Genomic DNA, 12,129 nt, shown 5'->3' with positions numbered 1-12,129 from the left:
CCGACAGACCATGCACGCAACCTGGGCTTCATCCTGGACTCCTCCCTCTCCATGACCAGGCAGGTCAACAACGTCTCCTCGGCGTGCTTCAACATCCTACGCACACTTCGGAAGATCTTCTGGTGGATCCCCACCGAGACCAGGAGGACCGTCACCCAGGCCCTCGTCACCAGCCGACTGGACTACGGTAACGCCCTCTACGCCGGTACCACCGCCAAGCTCCAGAAGAGACTCCAGCGGATCCAGAACGCCTCAGCCAGACTCATCCTCGACATCCCACGATCCAGCCACATCTCCGGACATCTGAGAGACCTGCACTGGCTCCCCGTCAACAAGAGAATCACCTTCCGCCTCCTCACCCACGCACACAAAGCCCTACACGACCAAGGCCCGAGCTACCTCAACAGCCGAGTCAACTTCTACGCTCCCACGCGCCACCTCCGATCAGCCAACCACGCCCTCGCCGCCGTCCCCCGCATCCGAAGAGCGACTACAGGAGGAAGGTCCTTCTCCTACCTGGCCGCCAAGAACTGGAACTCCCTCCCGACCGACCTGCGCCTGACCCAAGACCACCTCTCCTTCAGGAAGAAGCTGAAGACCTGGCTATTCGAGCAGTAGCGGCACCCCTCCCCCCCCCCCCCCCCAGCGCCTTGAGACCCTACGGGTATGTAGCGCGCTTTATAAGTGTCATTGATTGATTGATTGATTGATTGGGTCTTGAAAAGCCCGCCCTTGGTTTAAATTTATATTGTTCCACCATTGAAGCGAGGTGTATGTTTGGCGGTCTATCAACACTAGATCTAGAAGTTGACCCTGTGCCTGTGACCATTGTGATGCTAGGCAATGTTGTAAGGGCCGCATGTGCAATCTTGCGTTTGGGACAATGGCTATGCATGAGGACATTGTAAGGAAATGCCTCCTTGGCATGGTTACCCCCTGACTTTTTGCCTTTGCTGATGCTATGTTTTGAATTGAAAGTGTGCTGAGGCCTGCTAACCAGGCCCCAGCACCAGTGTTCTTTCCCTAACCTGTACTTTTGTATCCACAATTGGCACACCCTGGCATCCAGATAAGTCCCTTGTAACTGGTACCTCTGGTACCAAGGGCCCTGATGCCAGGGAAGGTCTCTAAGGGCTGCAGCATGTCTTATGCCACCCTAGAGACCCCTCACTCAGCACAGACACACTGCTTGCCAGCTTGTGTGTGCTAGTGAGAACAAAATGAGTAAGTCGACATGGCACTCCCCTAAGGGTGCCATGCCAGCCTCTCACTGCCTATGCAGTATAGGTAAGACACCCCTCTAGCAGGCCTTACAGCCCTAAGGCAGGGTGCACTATACCATAGGTGAAGGCACCAGTGCATGAGCACTGTGCCCCTACAGTGTCTAAGCCAAACCTTAGACATTGTAAGTGCAGGGTAGCCATAAGAGTATATGGTCTGGGAGTCTGTTTTACACGAACTCCACAGCACCATAATGGCTACACTGAAAACTGGGAAGTTTGGTATCAAACTTCTCAGCACAATAAATGCACACTGATGCCAGTGTACATTCTATTGTAACATACACCCCAGAGGGCACCTTAGAGGTGCCCCCTGAAACTTAACCGACTATCTGTGTAGGCTTACTGGTTCCAGCAGCCTGCCACACTAGAGACATGTTGCTGGCCCCATGGGGAGAGTGCCTTTGTCACTCTGAGGCCAGTAACAAAGCCTGCACTGGGTGGAGATGCTAACACCTCTCCCAGGCAGGAGCTGTAACACCTGGCGGTGAGCCTCAAAGGCTCACCCCTTTGTCACAGCACCGCAGGACACTCCAGCTAGTGGAGTTGCCCGCCCCCTCCGGCCACGGCCCCCACTTTTGGCGGCAAGGCCGGAGGAAACAAAGAAAACAACAAGGAGGAGTCACTGGCCAGTCAGGACAGCCCCTAAGGTGTCCTGAGCTGAAGTGACTCTAACTTTTAGAAATCCTCCATCTTGCAGATGGAGGATTCCCCCAATAGGATTAGGGATGTGACCTCCTCCCCTCGGGAGGAGGCACAAACAGGGTGTACTCACCCTCAGGGCTAGTAGCCATTGGCTACTAACCCCCCAGACCTAAACACGCCCTTAAATTTAGTATTTAAGGGCTTCCCTGAACCTAAGATTTAGATTCCTGCAACTACAAGAAGAAGGACTGCTAAGCTGAAAAACCCCTGCAGAGGAAGAACAGAAGACACCAACTGCCTTGGCCCCAGACTCACCGGCCTGTCTCCTGCCTTCCAAAGAAACCTGCTCCAGCGACGCTTTCCAAGGGACCAGCGACCTCTGAATCCTCTGAGGACTGCCCTGCTTTGAAAAAGACCAGAAACTCCCGAGGACAGCGGCACTGCTCCAAAAGAACTGCAACATTGTTACAAGGAGCAGATTTAAAGACCCCTGCAACTCCCCGCAAGAAGCGTGAGACTTGCAACACTGCACCCGGCGACCCCGACTCGACTGGTGGAGAACCAACAACTCAGGGAGGACCCTACGGCGACTCTACGACTGTGAGTAACCAAAGTTGTCCCCCCTGAGCCCCCACAGCGACGCCTGCAGAGGGAATCCCCAGGCTCCCCCTGACCGCGACTGTCTGAACTCCATTTCCCGACGGCTGGAAAAGACCCTGCACCCGCAGCCCCCAGCACCTGAAGGATCAGAACTTCTGTGCAGGAGTGACCCCCAGGAGGCCCTCTCCCTTGCCCAGGTGGTGGCTACCCCGAGGAGCCCCCCCCTTGCCTGCCTGCATCGCTGAAGAGACCTCTTGGTCTCCCATTGAAAACTAAAGGAAACCCAACGCTTGTTTGCACACTGCACCCTGCCGCCCCCGCGCTGCTGAGGGTGTACTTTTTGTGTGGACTTGTGTCCCCCACGGTGCCCTACAAAACCCCCCTGGTCTGCCCTCCGAAGACGCGGGTACTTACCTGCTGGCAGACTGGAACCGGGGCACCCCCTTCTCCCCATTGAAGCCTATGTGTTTTGGGCACCTGTAAAGAAATGGCTCCCTGTTGCAGTTACCCCCCCACTTTTTGCCTGATACTGATGCTGACTTGACTGAGAAGTGTGCTGGGACCCTGCTAACCAGGCCCCAGCACCAGTGTTCCTTCACCTAAAATGTACCATTGTATCCACAATTGGCACACCCTGGCATTCAGATAAGTCCCTTGTAACTGGTACTTCTAGTACCAAGGGCCCTGATGCCAAGAAAGGTCTCTAAGGGCTGCAGCATGTCTTATGCCACCCTAGAGACCCCTCACTCAGCACAGACACACTGCTTACAAACCTGTGTGTGCTAGTGAGAACAAAATGAGTAAGTCGACATGGCACTCCCCTCAGGGTGCCATGCCAGCCTCTCACTGCCTATGCAGTATAGGTAAGACACCCCTCTAGCAGGCCTTACAGCCCTAAGGCAGGGTGCACTATACCATAGGTGAGGGTACCAGTGCATGAGCACTGTGCCCCTACAGTGTCTAAACAAAACCTTAGACATTGTAAGTGCAGGGTAGCCATAAGAGTATATGGTCTGGGAGTCTGTTTTACACGAACTCCACAGCACCATAATGGCTACACTGAAAACTGGGAAGTTTGGTATCAAACTTCTCAGCACAATAAATGCACACTGATGCCAGTGTACATTTTATTGTAAAATACACCACAGAGGGCACCTTAGAGGTGCCCCCTGAAACTTAACCGACTGTCTGTGTAGGCTGACTAGTTCCAGCAGCCTGCCACACCAGAGACATGTTGCTGGCCCCATGGGGAGAGTGCCTTTGTCACTCTGAGGCCAGTAACAAAGCCTGCACTGGGTGGAGATGCTAACACCTCCCCCAGGCAGGAGCTGTGACACCTGGCGGTGAGCCTCAAAGGCTCACCCCTTTGTCACAGCCCAGCAGGGCACTCCAGCTTAGTGGAGTTGCCCGCCCCCTCCGGCCACGGCCCCCACTTTTGGCGGCAAGGCTGGAGGGAACAAAGAAAGCAACAAGGAGGAGTCACTGGCCAGTCAGGACAGCCCCTAAGGTGTCCTGAGCTGAGGTGACTCTGACTTTTAGAAATCCTCCATCTTGCAGATGGAGGATTCCCCCAATAGGGTTAGGATTGTGACCCCCTCCCCTTGGGAGGAGGCACAAAGAGGGTGTACCCACCCTCAGGGCTAGTAGCCATTGGCTACTAACCCCCCAGACCTAAACACGCCCTTAAATTTAGTATTTAAGGGCTACCCTGAACCCTAGAAAATTAGATTCCTGCAACTACAAGAAGAAGGACTGCCTAGCTGAAAACCCCTGCAGAGGAAGACCAGAAGACGACAACTGCCTTGGCTCCAGAAACTCACCGGCCTGTCTCCTGCCTTCCAAAGATCCTGCTCCAGCGACGCCTTCCAAAGGGACCAGCGACCTCGACATCCTCTGAGGACTGCCCCTGCTTCGAAAAGACAAGAAACTCCCGAGGACAGCGGACCTGCTCCAAGAAAAGCTGCAACTTTGTTTCCAGCAGCTTTAAAGAACCCTGCAAGCTCCCCGCAAGAAGCGTGAGACTTGCAACACTGCACCCGGCGACCCCGACTCGGCTGGTGGAGATCCAACACCTCAGGAGGGACCCCAGGACTACTCTGATACTGTGAGTACCAAAACCTGTCCCCCCTGAGCCCCCACAGCGCCGCCTGCAGAGGGAATCCCGAGGCTTCCCCTGACCGCGACTCTTTGAACCTAAAGTCCCGACGCCTGGGAGAGACCCTGCACCCGCAGCCCCCAGGACCTGAAGGACCGGACTTTCACTGGAGAAGTGACCCCCAGGAGTCCCTCTCCCTTGCCCAAGTGGAGGTTTCCCAGAGGAACCCCCCCCTTGCCTGCCTGCAGCGCTGAAGAGATCCCTAGATCTCCCATTGACTTCCATTACAAACCCGACGCCTGTTTCTACACTGCACCCGGCCGCCCCCGCGCTGCTGAGGGTGAAATTTCTGTGTGGGCTTGTGTCCCCCCCGGTGCCCTACAAAACCCCCCTGGTCTGCCCTCCGAAGACGCGGGTACTTACCTGCAAGCAGACCGGAACCGGGGCACCCCCTTCTCTCCATTCTAGCCTATGTGTTTTGGGCACCACTTTGACCTCTGCACCTGACCGGCCCTGAGCTGCTGGTGTGGTGACTTTGGGGTTGCTCTGAACCCCCAACGGTGGGCTACCTTGGACCAAGAACTAAGCCCTGTAAGTGTCTTACTTACCTGGGTAACCTAACAAATACTTACCTCCCCTAGGAACTGTGAAAATTGCACTGTGTCCACTTTTAAAACAGCTATTTGTGAATAACTTGAAAAGTATACATGCAATTTTGATGATTTGAAGTTCCTAAAGTACTTACCTGCAATACCTTTCGAATGAGATATTACATGTAGAATTTGAACCTGTGGTTCTTAAAATAAACTAAGAAAAGATATTTTTCTATACAAAAACCTATTGGCTGGATTTGTCTCTGAGTGTGTGTACCTCATTTAGTGTCTATGTGTATGTACAACAAATGCTTAACACTACTCCTTGGATAAGCCTATTGCTCGACCACACTACCACAAAATAGAGCATTAGTATTATCTATTTTTACCACTATTTTACCTCTAAGGGGAACCCTTGGACTCTGTGCATGCTATTCCTTACTTTGAAATAGCACATACAGAGCCAACTTCCTACATTGGTGGATCAGCGGTGGGGTACAAGACTTTGCATTTGCTGGACTACTCAGCCAATACCTGATCACACGACAAATTCCAAAATTGTCATTAGAAATTCATTTTTGCAATTTGAAATTTTTCTAAATTCTTAAAAGTCCTGCTAGGGCCTTGTGTGTAAAGTCCCTGTTTAGCATTGTCTTTTAGAGTTTAAAAGTTTGTTAAAGGTTTGAAATTAGATTCTAGAAACAGTTGTAGATTCTTTAAAAAGTCTTCCAACTTTTAGCAAAATAATGTCTGATACAGAGATGAATGTGGTGGAACTCGACACCACACCTTACCTCCATCTTAAGATGAGGGAGCTAAGGTCTCTCTGTAATATCAAAAAAATAACCATTGGCTCCAGACCTACCAAAATTCAGCTCCAGGAGCTGTTGGCAGAGTTTGAAAAAGCCAACCCCTCTGAGGATGACTTCACAGAGGAAGAAATTAGTGACTTGGAGGGCAATTCCCCCCTTCCAGTCCTAAATAGGGAGACCAGGGCCTCTCAAGCCCTGTCTCCAAAAATGATAGTCAGAAATGTTGCTTCCCTCACAGGAGGGTCCAGCATTTCTGAAATCACTGAGGATGCTCTCAGTGAAGATGACCCCCTGTTAGCCAGGATGGTCAAAAGATTGGCTTTGGAAAAGCAGCTCCTAGCCATAGAAAGGGAAAGAAAAGAGATGGGCCTAGGTCCCATCAATGGTGGCAGCAACTTAAATAGGGTCAGAGATTCTCCTGACATCCTAAAAATCCCCAAAGGGATTGTAACAAAATATGAAGATGGTGATGACATCACCAAATGGTTCACAGCTTTTGAGAGGGCTTGTGTAACCAGAAAAGTGAACAGATCTCACTGGGGTGCTCTCCTTTGGGAAATGTTCACTGGAAAGTGTAGGGATAGACTCCTCACACTCTCTGGAAAAGATGCAGAATCTTATGACCTCATGAAGGGTACCCTGATTGAGGGCTTTGGATTCTCCACTGAGGAGTATAGAATTAGATTCAGGGGGGCTCAAAAATCCTCGAGCCAGACCTGGGTTGATTTTGTAGACTACTCAGTAAAAACACTAGATGGTTGGTTAACTGGAAATGAAGTGTGTGACTATGTTGGGCTTTATAATTTGTTTATGAAATAACACATTTTAAGTAACTGCTTCAATGAAAAGTTGCATCAGTATCTGGTAGACCTAGGTCCAATTTCTCCCCAAGAATTGGGAAAGAAGGCAGACCACTGGGTCAAGACTAGGGTAACCAAAACTTCCACTGGGGGTGACCAAAAGAAAGGGGTTACAAAAACTCCCCAGGAGAAAGTGGGTAACACTAGAAACCAAGAAAAAGAGTCCTCTGTAGGCCCCCAAAAACCAGAACAGGTGGGTGGGCCCCAGGACACAACCCAAAACAAAGGTGGGTACCAGGGTAAGAACTGGGATGCCACTAAGGCATGGTGCCACAACTGTAAACAGTCTGGGCACCACACCAAGGACACTTCTTGTCCCAAAAACAAACCCCAGAACAAAATTCCTGGGGTAACCAGTGTAGCCATGGGAGATGACTCCTCAGATGAGGAGGTCTTCCTAGCCTTCAACTGGAAACAGGGCCCAACAGGTGAGTTGGAGATTCCAGAGGGAAGTAGACACTTCCACCACCTACTGGTGAATGGAATCCCAACCACTGCCCTGAGAGACACTTGTGCCAGTCACACTATTGTGCATGACAGGCTGGTGCTCTCAAACCAGTACATCCCAGGTGAGACTGCCAGGGTAAGAGTTAGCCTAGACAGGGTCACTAAGAGGCCTGTGGCTTTAGTGCCCATAGAAGTGGGTGGCACTCTTAGCTGGAGAAGGGTAGTAGTCAGTACAGACCTCCCCCTTGATTGTCTCCTTGGAAATGACTACCCAGAGGTTAGTCAGAGCCCAAGAGAGAAACTGGTCCAGTGCCAGTCCTCTCCCAAGGATTCTGGAAGTCCTGCCTCTGCAGTAAATGCAAGCAGGCCTCAGAAGAAGAAGAAAAGAAAACAGAGTAGGAAGGGTGGACAACCTTTAGCCAAGGTTACAGCAAGCCAAGGAGATTCTGCTCCAGTAGGGGAGAACCCCAAAAATGGCCCTGATAAAGTCCAACCTGACCCACAAGAAGTCCTGGCTAGTCAGGCAACTGTTAAACCTGAGTGGGTGGCTCCTCAGCTAACAGAAGAAAGAGTGGAAGAAGGGTGTTTACTACAAGATGTGGTAACCCCCCCACTCCAATACAGCAGACAGGCAACCTGAACCCAAAGAAGCCTGTAACTTAGCCCCTTCCCTTTTAGGTGAAGAGCTAAAGGTGTGGTTCTGGGCACTGACAGCTGTCAGTGGCCTCTGCTGGGTGTTAGCCTTTATGGCTGCACTATCCTTAGCATGGTGGTCTGACCCCATGCCAAATAGCAAGTTAGGCCCCCTGACCCTATTGGTCATGGTGGGGTTACTCCAGCTCTGGGTAACCTCTCTGGGTAAGCTAGGGGTGACCCTGGCCAAGATAAGGTTAGCAGAGGTGGACACCTCTAAGACCAAAATAGAAAGAATGGGTGGAGACATTGAAGAGGCAGACAAGAGGCAATTCAGACTAGGTCCTATCACTGTGGAAGTGGGTCAGTTCCCCAAAGGGAATGACCTGAACAGAAGGATGTAAGGCAGAGTAGGCCCTGCAACTAACCAGCCTATTTCTCCTACTCTTCCTCGCCTGACAGACTAGGAAGACTCTCCCAGCTTGGGCTGAGTCTCCTGGCCTGTGGGCTGGGGGGGGCTTGTGTAAAGAAATGGCTCCCTGTTGCAGTTACCCCCCCACTTTTTGCCTGATACTGATGCTGACTTGACTGAGAAGTGTGCTGGGACCCTGCTAACCAGGCCCCAGCACCAGTGTTCCTTCACCTAAAATGTACCATTGTATCCACAATTGGCACACCCTGGCATTCAGATAAGTCCCTTGTAACTGGTACTTCTAGTACCAAGGGCCCTGATGCCAAGAAAGGTCTCTAAGGGCTGCAGCATGTCTTATGCCACCCTAGAGACCCCTCACTCAGCACAGACACACTGCTTACAAACCTGTGTGTGCTAGTGAGAACAAAATGAGTAAGTCGACATGGCACTCCCCTCAGGGTGCCATGCCAGCCTCTCACTGCCTATGCAGTATAGGTAAGACACCCCTCTAGCAGGCCTTACAGCCCTAAGGCAGGGTGCACTATACCATAGGTGAGGGTACCAGTGCATGAGCACTGTGCCCCTACAGTGTCTAAACAAAACCTTAGACATTGTAAGTGCAGGGTAGCCATAAGAGTATATGGTCTGGGAGTCTGTTTTACACGAACTCCACAGCACCATAATGGCTACACTGAAAACTGGGAAGTTTGGTATCAAACTTCTCAGCACAATAAATGCACACTGATGCCAGTGTACATTTTATTGTAAAATACACCACAGAGGGCACCTTAGAGGTGCCCCCTGAAACTTAACCGACTGTCTGTGTAGGCTGACTAGTTCCAGCAGCCTGCCACACCAGAGACATGTTGCTGGCCCCATGGGGAGAGTGCCTTTGTCACTCTGAGGCCAGTAACAAAGCCTGCACTGGGTGGAGATGCTAACACCTCCCCCAGGCAGGAGCTGTGACACCTGGCGGTGAGCCTCAAAGGCTCACCCCTTTGTCACAGCCCAGCAGGGCACTCCAGCTTAGTGGAGTTGCCCGCCCCCTCCGGCCACGGCCCCCACTTTTGGCGGCAAGGCTGGAGGGAACAAAGAAAGCAACAAGGAGGAGTCACTGGCCAGTCAGGACAGCCCCTAAGGTGTCCTGAGCTGAGGTGACTCTGACTTTTAGAAATCCTCCATCTTGCAGATGGAGGATTCCCCCAATAGGGTTAGGATTGTGACCCCCTCCCCTTGGGAGGAGGCACAAAGAGGGTGTACCCACCCTCAGGGCTAGTAGCCATTGGCTACTAACCCCCCAGACCTAAACACGCCCTTAAATTTAGTATTTAAGGGCTACCCTGAACCCTAGAAAATTAGATTCCTGCAACTACAAGAAGAAGGACTGCCTAGCTGAAAACCCCTGCAGAGGAAGACCAGAAGACGACAACTGCCTTGGCTCCAGAAACTCACCGGCCTGTCTCCTGCCTTCCAAAGATCCTGCTCCAGCGACGCCTTCCAAAGGGACCAGCGACCTCGACATCCTCTGAGGACTGCCCCTGCTTCGAAAAGACAAGAAACTCCCGAGGACAGCGGACCTGCTCCAAGAAAAGCTGCAACTTTGTTTCCAGCAGCTTTAAAGAACCCTGCAAGCTCCCCGCAAGAAGCGTGAGACTTGCAACACTGCACCCGGCGACCCCGACTCGGCTGGTGGAGATCCAACACCTCAGGAGGGACCCCAGGACTACTCTGATACTGTGAGTACCAAAACCTGTCCCCCCTGAGCCCCCACAGCGCCGCCTGCAGAGGGAATCCCGAGGCTTCCCCTGACCGCGACTCTTTGAACCTAAAGTCCCGACGCCTGGGAGAGACCCTGCACCCGCAGCCCCCAGGACCTGAAGGACCGGACTTTCACTGGAGAAGTGACCCCCAGGAGTCCCTCTCCCTTGCCCAAGTGGAGGTTTCCCAGAGGAACCCCCCCTTGCCTGCCTGCAGCGCTGAAGAGATCCCTAGATCTCCCATTGACTTCCATTACAAACCCGACGCCTGTTTCTACACTGCACCCGGCCGCCCCGCGCTGCTGAGGGTGAAATTTCTGTGTGGGCTTGTGTCCCCCCCGGTGCCCTACAAAACCCCCCTGGTCTGCCCTCCGAAGACGCGGGTACTTACCTGCAAGCAGACCGGAACCGGGGCACCCCCTTCTCTCCATTCTAGCCTATGTGTTTTGGGCACCACTTTGACCTCTGCACCTGACCGGCCCTGAGCTGCTGGTGTGGTGACTTTGGGGTTGCTCTGAACCCCCAACGGTGGGCTACCTTGGACCAAGAACTAAGCCCTGTAAGTGTCTTACTTACCTGGGTAACCTAACAAATACTTACCTCCCCTAGGAACTGTGAAAATTGCACTGTGTCCACTTTTAAAACAGCTATTTGTGAATAACTTGAAACGTATACATGCAATTTTGATGATTTGAAGTTCCTAAAGTACTTACCTGCAATACCTTTCGAATGAGATATTACATGTAGAATTTGAACCTGTGGTTCTTAAAATAAACTAAGAAAAGATATTTTTCTATACAAAAACCTATTGGCTGGATTTGTCTCTGAGTGTGTGTACCTCATTTAGTGTCTATGTGTATGTACAACAAATGCTTAACACTACTCCTTGGATAAGCCTATTGCTCGACCACACTACCACAAAATAGAGCATTAGTATTATCTATTTTTACCACTATTTTACCTCTAAGGGGAACCCTTGGACTCTGTGCATGCTATTCCTTACTTTGAAATAGCACATACAGAGCCAACTTCCTACAGCACCTCTTTGACCTTTGCACCTGACCGGCCCTGAGCTGCTGGTGTGATAACTTTGGGGTTGCTCTGAACCCCCAACGGTGGGCTACCTTGGACCAAAAATTGAAACCTGTAAGTGACTTACTTACCTGTTAAAATTAACAATACTTTACCTCCCCCAGGAACTGTGAAAATTGCACTGTGTCCACTTTTAAAACAGCTTATTGTGTTTTATGTAAAAAGTATACATGCTAAAGTAATGATTCAAAGTTCCTAGAGTACTTACCTGCAATACCTTTCAAATGAGATATTACATGTAAAATTTGAACCTGTGGTTCTTAAAATAAACTAAGAAAAGATATTTTTCTATAACAAAACCTATTGACTGGATTTGTCTCTGAGTGTGTGTACCTCATTTATTGTCTATGTGTATGTACAACAAATGCTTAACACTACTCCTTTGATAAGCCTACTGCTCGACCACACTACCACAAAATAGAGCATTAGTATTATCTCTTTTTGCCACTATCTTACCTCTAAGGGGAACCCTTGGACTCTGTGCATACTATTCCTTACTTTGAAATAGTGCATACAGAGCCAACTTCCTACATTGGTGGATCAGCGGTGGGGTACAAGACTTTGCATTGCTGGACTACTCAGCCAATACCTGATCACACGACAAAATCCAAAAATTGTCATTAGAAATTGATTTTTGCAATTTGAAATTTTTCTAAATTCTTTAAAGTCCTGCTAGGGCCTTGTGTTAGTCCCTGTTAGCATTTCTTTTAGAGTTTAAAAGTTTGTAAAAGTTTGAATTAGAACCTAGAACTAGTTTTAGATTCTTAAAAAGTATTCCAACTTTTAGAAGCATAATGTCTAGCACAGATGTGAATGTGGTGGAACTCGACACCACACCTTACCTCCATCTCCAGATGAGAGAGCTAAGGTCACTCTGTAAACTAAAGAAAATAGCAATGGGCT

This window comes from Pleurodeles waltl, chromosome 9, assembly GCF_031143425.1.
Source record: "Pleurodeles waltl isolate 20211129_DDA chromosome 9, aPleWal1.hap1.20221129, whole genome shotgun sequence".
Taxonomy (NCBI): domain Eukaryota; kingdom Metazoa; phylum Chordata; class Amphibia; order Caudata; family Salamandridae; genus Pleurodeles; species Pleurodeles waltl.
Note: the sequence above shows the minus strand (reverse complement) of the source record.